This window comes from Carlito syrichta, unplaced genomic scaffold (assembly GCF_000164805.1).
Source record: "Carlito syrichta isolate Samal-C Ts95f unplaced genomic scaffold, Tarsius_syrichta-2.0.1 Scaffold101983, whole genome shotgun sequence".
Lineage (NCBI taxonomy): Eukaryota > Metazoa > Chordata > Mammalia > Primates > Tarsiidae > Carlito > Carlito syrichta.
In genome coordinates this window covers 29231-38880 of record NW_007046079.1, presented here as the reverse complement: position 1 = coordinate 38880, position 9650 = coordinate 29231, and the positions used below count along the sequence as shown (strand labels likewise).

Genomic DNA, 9650 nt, shown 5'->3' with positions numbered 1-9650 from the left:
CGCGCGGGGGCTGCGGGCCCCGGTCTGGCCGCTGCCCGGGACGGCGGGCCGAGAGGTGAGACCGAGTCACCTTGCCAGCGTCCAGGCCGCGGAGCCGCAGAACTCGCGTCTCCCCGCCGAGTGGAGGAGCCGCAGGGAGACTCCCCACAAGTGTCACGGCGTGGAAGCGCGCCTTTAAACATGGTGTGCCCGTTTGTCGCCAGGGTTGGCGAGGAGGCTCTCTCCCGCCTTGAAACGCGGGGTGGTTTGTTTGTCTTTGCTCCCCTACCCCCCAGGCCGCCTCCACCGCCCCAACTTCTCAGGACGCTTGTTGAGAACAATTAAACCATAGTCTTCTCTCCTTCCCTTGCGGGAGCCGCGCCGTAGATATCAGATTGCGAAGCCAGTGGGTGAGTGTGGGCTTCTACTTGTTGTAACAGATCCTTCCGGTGTCATTCGTGCCTCTGGAGATGCTGGGATGGTTAACGAGGTGGCCGACAGGGCCGGGGCCGGGACTGGGACTGGGGGCGGGGGGTGCGTTCCGTCTCGTGGTCGCGCCCAAGCGGATCTGACAGCTGACCCGGACGGAGGACAGACGGGGCAGGGCGGTCACTTCCACTGTCTAAGCTCCCGCTCCTGTTTCTTTTGAATAGAGGTTTTTCAGCCTGGTGGAATTTGGAAGAATTTTACTCAGTGCCCGTGCGCCCTTAAATCAGATGAGACGTGCAGGGGCCCTAAAGAACTCACTCGACCTGAGTAATTTAAATTTGAGTAAACCTTTTCCGCCCTGCCTAGCCTCTACAGAGGTGTTTACCATTGGATCTTCTGTTGGAAACTACTTTTTCATTTTGGAATATTGGGTTTTTTCCCCCCTTGGGACTCTCCTACAGCCAGGACTGTCTCTCTTCACTTAGTTTTTTTGAGCAGATGACCTGTGCACGATGAAGGGCCCAGGTCTCCATAATATTTAGGCGTTCCCACCCTCACCGTTCCTTGGTCTTGATTCTGCTGCCACTTACTGCTCAGTGACCTTGGGAGGTTCTTTTTCATCCGAGCCTCGTTCTCCATAATCTGGTTTGGGAGATGGTGTGCTCTTCAGTGTTGTTTTTGAGGACAAATGGATGTTTGCCACACTCCTCCTCACACCGCACCAGGCGAGGTAAGAAGTGCTGAAGTGGTGGTCATTGCTGTAATCAATAGGGAAGTTCCTCCTGACATCAGCTTCCCCTTATTAAAAACAGTAACCTGGTGGGAACCGTTTAGAATTGTCCCTCTGAGACGAGCGTCAGCCAAATCTGGCAGACGCAGAGAGAAGGTTCTGGAAACTCAAGGAATGAGGCAGTCTTTTGAGGAAAATAAACATGATTTGCATGTTGTAAAACATTATGAATTGACTTTTTTTTCTTTCTGGGGTTCTTATGAAGGGCTGAGCGAATACTATTCGACAGTTTGTAGCTTTGAAGATTTCCTTGTTTTAAAAGAAAAACCAAGTTTTAGATTTCTGATTCTAGTATACTAAAGTTATGCTAAAAAAAAAAATAGGAAAGTGGTTGATTTTCACAATCCTGTTTGAATGTGTGGGTTTATATTTTAATTGTTACATTAGGAAATGAATGAGGATCCAAAAAATAATAATCACTTTACATGATGCATGGTCTGTATAGAGAAATGTGTGAGGCTTTTTCAACTGATGCAGGAATAAAAGAAAAGGTGAACCCTTTGTTTCTCAAGGAAACTTTGAAACTCAACTTTAGTTTTCTAGCAATGCTGGGGCTTTTTGAATGCCATAGTTTAGGGATGCTGACCCACAGAGGTTAATATGCTTGAAGCATTCTGTTCTTTTTTTTGTTTGTTTTTTTGAGTTGGAGTCTCACTCCGTTGCCCAGACTGGTGTGCAGTGGCCGGGAGCGGCTGGGCTCCCACAATCCTTCCGCCTCAGCCTTCCGAGTAGCTGGAACTACAGGCCCGTGCTACCACGCCCGGCTAATTTTTGATTTATTGTAGAGATGAGGTCTCGCCAAGTTGCCCAGGCAGGTCTCGAACCCGCGGGCTCAGGCAATCCACTCACCTCAGCCTCCCGCCTTCTGTTCTTGACATACTGGTCAGTGCTTTTCATTCTTTCTGACTTGCCTAATGGATACAATATTTGACTCTGCTTAGTGTTTCTTTTTTTTTTTTTTTTTTGACAGTTTTATTGAAAGTCTATTAGAGACTTTAAAAGTTAATAAATGCCTATAGTTATTTTTATAAACATTGAGATCTTGCAGCTAGGATACTATTTTGTTATGTAATCTATTGCAACATGCCTGATGGTGGTACATAAATTACCAATACTGAAAAATTCTCATAAAGGCCTTTTGGTGTTTTATGTAAATGCCCAGGAGAAACTCAAGTCATATCATTCAACTGCCTGGTATTTTTGGTGTGTACAGAAGGCTAAAACACGAATTAAATCAGGCTCTGGAAGGGGCAAACGTTTCCTGGCTTCCTAATGGAAAGTACCCAGTAAAGAAGGCAGCACAATCACCCAACAGGTGTGGATCCTGCTTTTTCTCCGCCCTCTAAGGTGGGATTACTGTTATCAGGTCCTTGGCAAATACATCTCCAAATTGTAGGATGCATACTTTCCTCTCTGGAGAGGCAATTACTTTTTGAGTAAGAGGTGTGTGTATGTGAGGGACAAGGCTATTGATGTAATGATTTCATCATTACCCACTGGTGATGAGGCTTTCTCAGCCTGAAGAACTCGTTACTTGTGAAGAGTTGGTTATTAGGGTATGTGTGGCACAATTTTTTACAGATATGTGTGGAATTTTCTACTTGTTCCCTTGTCCCTACTGTGAGTTTTATGCCCTCTATCCATTAACTATGTCTTCTTGCCGTAAATTTTGTAACAAAATTCAAACTTCTTTTGCAAGTCAGTCATAACATGTATCTTGAAATAGTTTGGGGGATTTTAGTTTTAGGCATTTTCAAGATAACTTTAGAAACTATGTTACACAGGCCGTACGCCTATAATCCCAGCACTTTGGAAGGTCCAGGTGAGAGGATTGCCTAACCCCACGGGTTCGAGACCAGCCTGGGCAATTTGGCGAGATCTCATCTCTACAATAAATCAAAAAATTAGCTGGACATGGTGGCGCATGCCTGTACTTCGAGTTACTTGGAAAGCTGAGGCAGAAGGATTGCCTGAGCCCAGCAGGTTGAGGTTGCAGTGGCCGGGAGCGTGCCACTGCACTCCAGCCTGGGTGACAGAGTGAGACTCTCACTAAAAAAAGAAAAAAACAAACAAACAACAAAGTATGTTACACATTGTTTTCTGTGTATCCATATACAGTCTCTTATAGTAGGTTTAGTTTTTAGTTGGTTAGTTTGTTTGTTTTTAAGTTGGAGTATCACTCTGTTGCCTAGGCTGGAGTGCAGTAGCACGCTCATGGCCACTGCAGCCTCCACCTGCTGGGCTCCAGCGATCCTTCCTCCTCAACCTTCCAAGTAGCTGGAACTACAGGCATGTGCCACCATGCCTGGCTAATCTTTTGATTTATTATAGAAATGAGGTCTCGCCAAGTTGTCCAGGCTCATCTTGAACTCATATCCTCTCACCTCTGCCTCCCAAAGTGCTGGGATTACAGGTTTGAGGCACTGCGCCTGGCCTAGTTTTTACTATTATTATTATTATTACTACTATTCTGATGTAGCTACAGAGGGGGAAATTCCCAGTAGCCGGGAGATTGATACTTTCTACTTTTAATTCTGTGGCATTTTAAAACAGGTTTGTTGTTCAGATGTCTTCACTCTGATGTGATTAGGATGTGTGTTGATTGTCAGAAATTTTGAAAAAACTGATAATCCAAGGTAATCGACTCTAGAGTGTGATTAGGTTCTGTGGGAGTGGTCATGTGGTGGTTTAGTGTGCAAGAGCATGAACTTGAAAGTCATAAGATGAGGATTTTTTTTTAACTTGAGATATAACATAAAATGTGTGAATTACTAAAATTAAGTCTGAGCTCATGTATGTGAGCTTCTACAAGAAAGAAACCTTTTCAGTACTCCAGAAGGTTTCTGTGCCCCTTTCAAGTCAGTGTTCACCCCTAGAAGGAACTGTTATTCTTTCATCATCATAGATGTGATTGATATAATCAGAAATTGGCTTTTCCTGTTCTTGACCTTAATATAAGTGGAATCAGAATCATGCGGTGTGTAATCTTATGTGAAACAGACTTGAGTTCTATTTTTGCCACTTACTCTGTGACTCTGGTCAAGTTACTTAACCTCTCTGAGCCTGTTCTCATTTGTGAAATAAGGGAGATAGACCCATCTCAGATTTACTGGGACCATGAATATAAATGATATATCTAAAATACCTCACACTGTGCCTGACATGCCATTTCCCCTTCCCCCTTTTATTTCTCTAAAAAGGTAATAACTGGTCAGGCACAGTGGCTCATGCCCATAATCCCAACATTTTGGGAGGCAAAGTTGAGAGGATTGCCTGAGCCTGGGGGTTCTAGGCCAACCTGGACAGCATGGTGAAACTTTGTCTGTACAATAAGTCAAAAAACTAGTTCTATAGTTCCAGTTATGAGAGGCTGAGGCAGAAGAATCGCCTGAGCCCAGCTTGTCCAGGCTGCAGTGGCCGTGGTTGTACCACTGCACTCCAGCCTGGGCAACAGAGTGAGACTCTGACTCAAAAAAAAAAAAAAAAGGTGGAAACTAAGGCAACTCTATCTTCTGTTACTAGATATAGAACGATCTCTCTGCTATTGCATTGTAAAAGTTATATAGATAACTTATTGAAAATTAAAAGATAAATCTTTGTTGATTCAACACTTTGCTGATATAGCATTTAGCTTAAATAAGATGTATTATTTGTTGATAGTTGATCTCCTATTATTTTTAATTGACATTTCCTCTCTTTTTTTTTTTTTTGAGTTGGAGTCTCACTCTGTTGCCCAGACTGGAGTGCAGTGGCCGCTCCCAGCCACTGCAGCCTTGACCTGCTGGGCTCCGGCGATCCTTCCGCCTCAGCCTTCCGAGTAGCCGGAATTACAGGCATGCGCTACCACGCCCGGCTGATTTTTTGATTTATTGTAGAGATGAGGTCTTGCTGCCCAGGTGGGTCTCGAACCCGTGGGCTCAGGCAATTCACTCACCTCAGCCTCCCAAAGGCACGGGATTACAGGCTGAGCCACCGAGCCCAGCTGACATTTCCTCTCTTATGACAGTCATTGAAATGCTCCATTCAGAGCTGTTTGCTCCTGTGTGGCATGAACTAGGGTACAGTGGAGAGAACTGGTTTATGCTTGATTATGAAGCTCACGGAAGAGTTTAATTTACATAAAAGTCATCAGTAAGTGCTCAAGATACTCAGAATAACATTTACTGCTTCATGTTTTGTGAAATAGTTATCTCAGAAGCGAAAGCACAGGGCCAATTGTTTGAATTGCAAACTTCAGACAAGTCATTTAAAATGTTTTCAACTTACATAATCTTATTCTATAAGATTGTGATATTACATATTTGATGGGCTCATATCCCCAATGTGTTTGATACCTTTTTTTTTTTTTTTTGAGTTGGAGTCTCACTCTATCACCCAGACTGGAGTGCAGTGGCCGTTCCCAGCCACCGCAGCCTCCACCTGCTGGGCTCTGGCAATCCTTCCACCTCAGCCTTCCAAGTAGCCGGAATTACAGTCATGTGCTACCACGCCCGGCTGATTTTTTGATTTATTGTAGAGATGAGGTCTTGCTGCCCAGGTGGGTCTCGAACCTGCGGGCTCAGGCAATCCACTCACCTCAGCCTCCCAAAGGCGGGGGATTACAGGTTGAGCCACTGAGCCCGGCTTTTTTTAACTTTTGAGCCATGGTCTCACTCTGTTACCCAGGCTGGAATGCAGTGGCATGATCATGGCTCACCACAGCCTCGATCTCCTGGGCTCAGGTGTTCCTTCTGCGCCAGCCTCCCAAGTAGCTGGGACCATAGGTGCTCTCTACCACGCCTTTCTAAATCTTTTCTTTTTTTCTTTTTTTGCAGAGATGAAGTCTTGCTATATTGCCCAAGCTGGTTTCAAACTCCCCCCCCCAGGAATTTTCCCATTTCAGCCTCCCAAAGTGATGGGATTATAGACATTGAGCTACTGTGCCCAGTCCGTACTTTTTGTTTTTGGTTTCATCCTTTAAATATGATTTGGGTGGTACTTTGATATTCTTTCTAAACAGCTTTTCTTTTTTTTTTTTTTTGAGTTGGAGTCTCACTCAGTCGCCCAGACTGGAGTGCAGTGACCGCTCCCGGCCACCACAGCCTCGCCTGCTGGGCTCCGGTGATCCTTGCGCCTCAGCCTTCCAAGTAGCCGGAATTACAGGTGCGCGCTACCACACCCGGCTGATTTTTTTGATTTATTGTAGAGATGAGGTCTCGCTGCCCAGGTGGGTCTCGAACCCGCAGGCTCGGGCAATCCACTCACCTCAGCCTCCCAAAGGCGCAGGATTACAGGCTGAGCCACCGAGCCCGGCTTAAACAGCTTTTCTTATAGGATGTTTGTTGAGAAGAAATATTCAAGATGAGGTAAAGAAAAGGAAAATTAATTTCACCACCTCTTACTAGTATAACTACATTTAACTTAATTTGGCTTCATCTAAGTGGTCTTTTCTGCATTTATACGCGTCTAGATTGACTTTAGGAGAAACACATTGCCAACACTTTAGGGAAATTTAGAACAGTGTATGGGCCTGCTTAGAGATGCTGGCAGAGAGGGCAAGAGTCTTTGAAGACTTGGATTCAAATCTGTCCACGTTCTGGCCATGCATATGGCTGTACCTTTGTCAGGAGTGCTGGGTACACAGTCCCCAGAGGCTTCATCAGAGGAACTCCAGGCCTCCAGATTACAGTAGCAGAGAGGGAAAATGTGTCCTTGAATTCTCCTCAGTTAGACTTCATGATATTTAGTGAAATGGGCAGTTTGTTCACTTAGCCAATATGCGTTGATTGAGCACTTTGTGTATGCCTAGTACTGTGCTTGGCACTGTGTGTGTTCATAGATAGGATAGGCATGGCTCCTGCCCTCCGTGGGCAGTCTGGTGAAGACATCAGAAACTGGTGAGGGTGCTCTAGTAGATTGCATGTTGGGGACAGCCAAGAAAGGCTTCCTGAGGAAGAGGCCTTTGGGTTTAGCCTTGAAGGATGATAACGGAGAACATCTCAGGGGCAGAGAAAGGAAGGCAGAGAGTCAAGGGGTTGAGAGCTGAGAAAATAGTGGATACAACACAAAGGCCTATAGAATTCTCTTGGGGAAACAGCAGGTGATCCCATGAGTTTGAGGGGCGGGGTGCCTAGGAGGGGGTAGCGGGTTACTGGGCAACCTCGGTGACCTTGTAGAAACATGGCAATTAATAGTAATGGAGTAGTGAGGACCATTGAAAGTCTTCTGGGAGAGAGAGCGTGAGTGTGGTGACAAGTCATAGTCAGGTTTGTGTTAAGAAGAGCTTCAGGGCCGGGCTCGGCGGCTCAGCCTGTAATCCCGCGCCCTGGGAGGCTGACGTGAGTGGAAGGCCTGAGCCTGCGGGTTCAACACCCGCTGGGCAACTTGGCGAGACCTCATCTCTACAATAAATCAAAAAATCAGCCGGGCGTGGTAGCGCATGCCTGTAATTCCAGCTACTCGGAAGGCTGAGGCGGAAGGATCGCCGGAGCCCAGCAGGTCGAGGCTGTGGTGGCCAGCAGCGGCCACTGCACTCCAGTCTGGGCAACAGAGTGAGACTCCAACTCAAAAAAAAAAAGAAGAGCTTCAGGGCCGGGCTCCGTGGCTCAGCCTGTAATCCTGGGCCTTGGGAGGCTGAGGTGAGTGGATTGCCTGAGCCCGCGGGTTTGAGACCCACCTGGGCAACTTGGCGAGACCTCATCTCTACAATAAGTCAAAAATTAGCTGGGCATGGTAGTGCGTGCCTGTAGTTCCAGCTACTTGGAAGGCTGAGGCGGAAGGATCGCTGGAGCCCAGCAGGTTGAGGCTGCGGTGGCCGGGAGCGGCCACTGCACTCCACAGTCTGGGTGACAGAGTAAGATGCCAACTCAAAAAAAAAAAAAAAAGAACTTCAGCCGAGTGATGCATAAGGCGGGTCGGATCAGGGGCCTGGGTCATTTTCAGGGCAGGGATGGCTTCCCATGGGCCCCCTTTCTATTCTCAGCAAGGCTGAAAGGAATCATTTAAGAACACTCTGCTCACAGTCCTCCAGTGGCTTCCTGTCTTCCTCAGAATCCAGACAAAGTTCTCATGTCATACTAGGATTGGTGACCTGTCCTCCTTCCCTCACCCCACTCTAGCCACACTGGCCCCAAGCCTGTCTGCCCGGAAAGATCCCCTACCCCTTCCCTCCAAGAAGAAGGACTTTCTCTGATGACCCTGCTTGAAGTAGCCTTTCCTTATCTGCCGCATCGTGCTTTGTATTTCATCTAAGCACTTATCAATCTTACAACAGTGACTTTATTCCTCATTGCCTGTTTTTAAACACCATTTGGTTTAAGTTTGTTGAGTTAGGCCACATTCATTCATCTTGGGAGCAGGGACTGATGGCTCTAACTAGGGCAGGGATGGTATAAGATGAAAATATATGTAAGTTTTATTTGAAAGGAGGGAGAGAGAAAAAGACTCATGGTGGGTGGGATGGGATTTAGAAACCCGTTAAGGGAGGTGCGGAGGAGGCGAGCTATAGGCACAGCTATGGCAGAGCATTTTCTGGCACGTGGTATTGTAGAGTCTGTGGTGGTGTCTAAGGGGTCAGGGACAGGAGTACAGATGAGGGCAGGCCCAGCAATAGACTTGGGTCCAGAACTGTGGCGTGGGCCCGTTTTGGGAGGAGGGAGCTAAGATGTAAGAGAACCAGGGGATCTCTGGGCCTGGGGTGGGAATAGAGGTGGTAGTCAGCAGTGTTCAAGCCCTGGGAAGTGAGGAGGGTGCAAGGGCTGTGAAGATTCTAGCAGGTGAACAGGACTGGAGCAATCAAGGCAGGATGAAGGAGCATGACATGGAGCATGTGCTGGAGTCACTTGGAGAGAGAGAGTGCTTTGAGACAGGGGAGAAGGTAGAGGTTGCTATTGAGGCAAGACCCCAGGAGTAGCCAGGGCTATCATGGGGGTGGGGATCCTGGGGCAGGAAAGCAGAGGCAGGCGCAGGCGCTGGCCCCTGTGGAGAACTTGGAGAAGTGGATTTTGGTCCCAGAGCTGACATTTAAAAAAAAAAACTCTTTGTAACCATGGCAACCCACTTCGCATCTGTTTCCCGCCCCCTGAGAAGTAGGATAAAACGTGCACAGGCAACTTTTCTCCTGTTGATTGTTGGAATCTGTTGAAATCAGGAATATGAAAGTGTTAACTCCCTAGTAAGGTGTTTCTGTGGACCATGAACTTCTACAGCTTAATATTTGTGCTTCAAAAATAATTTTTTTATTGTTTATTTTCTTTGAAAAGCACTTAACATCCAAATGCTTCTCTGAAATGCTTCTTTTTTGAGTTTTGATGAGGGGATAACAGAATTGTTTGGATTTTTTTTTTTGAGTTGGAGTCTCACTCTGTCTCCCAGACTGGGGTGCAGTGGCCGCTCCCGGCCACCGCAGCCTCGACCTGGCTCCAGCCATCCTTCCGTGTCAGCCTTCCAAGTAGCCAGAATTATAGGCATGCGC

The 9650-nt window shown here is 46.8% G+C and overlaps 1 protein-coding gene across 1 annotated transcript in view; it reads left to right on the top strand.

The window, feature by feature from the left end:
• The first annotated feature begins 323 nt into the window (after nt 1–323).
• Nucleotides 324–9650, top strand: part of B3GNT2 (UDP-GlcNAc:betaGal beta-1,3-N-acetylglucosaminyltransferase 2) — a 31228-nt gene continuing 21901 nt past the window's right edge. The window contains exon 1 of the mRNA XM_008064807.2: nt 324–389. The gene's annotated coding sequence lies outside the window, so the exon portion shown is untranslated. The remainder of the gene's footprint in view (nt 390–9650) is intronic.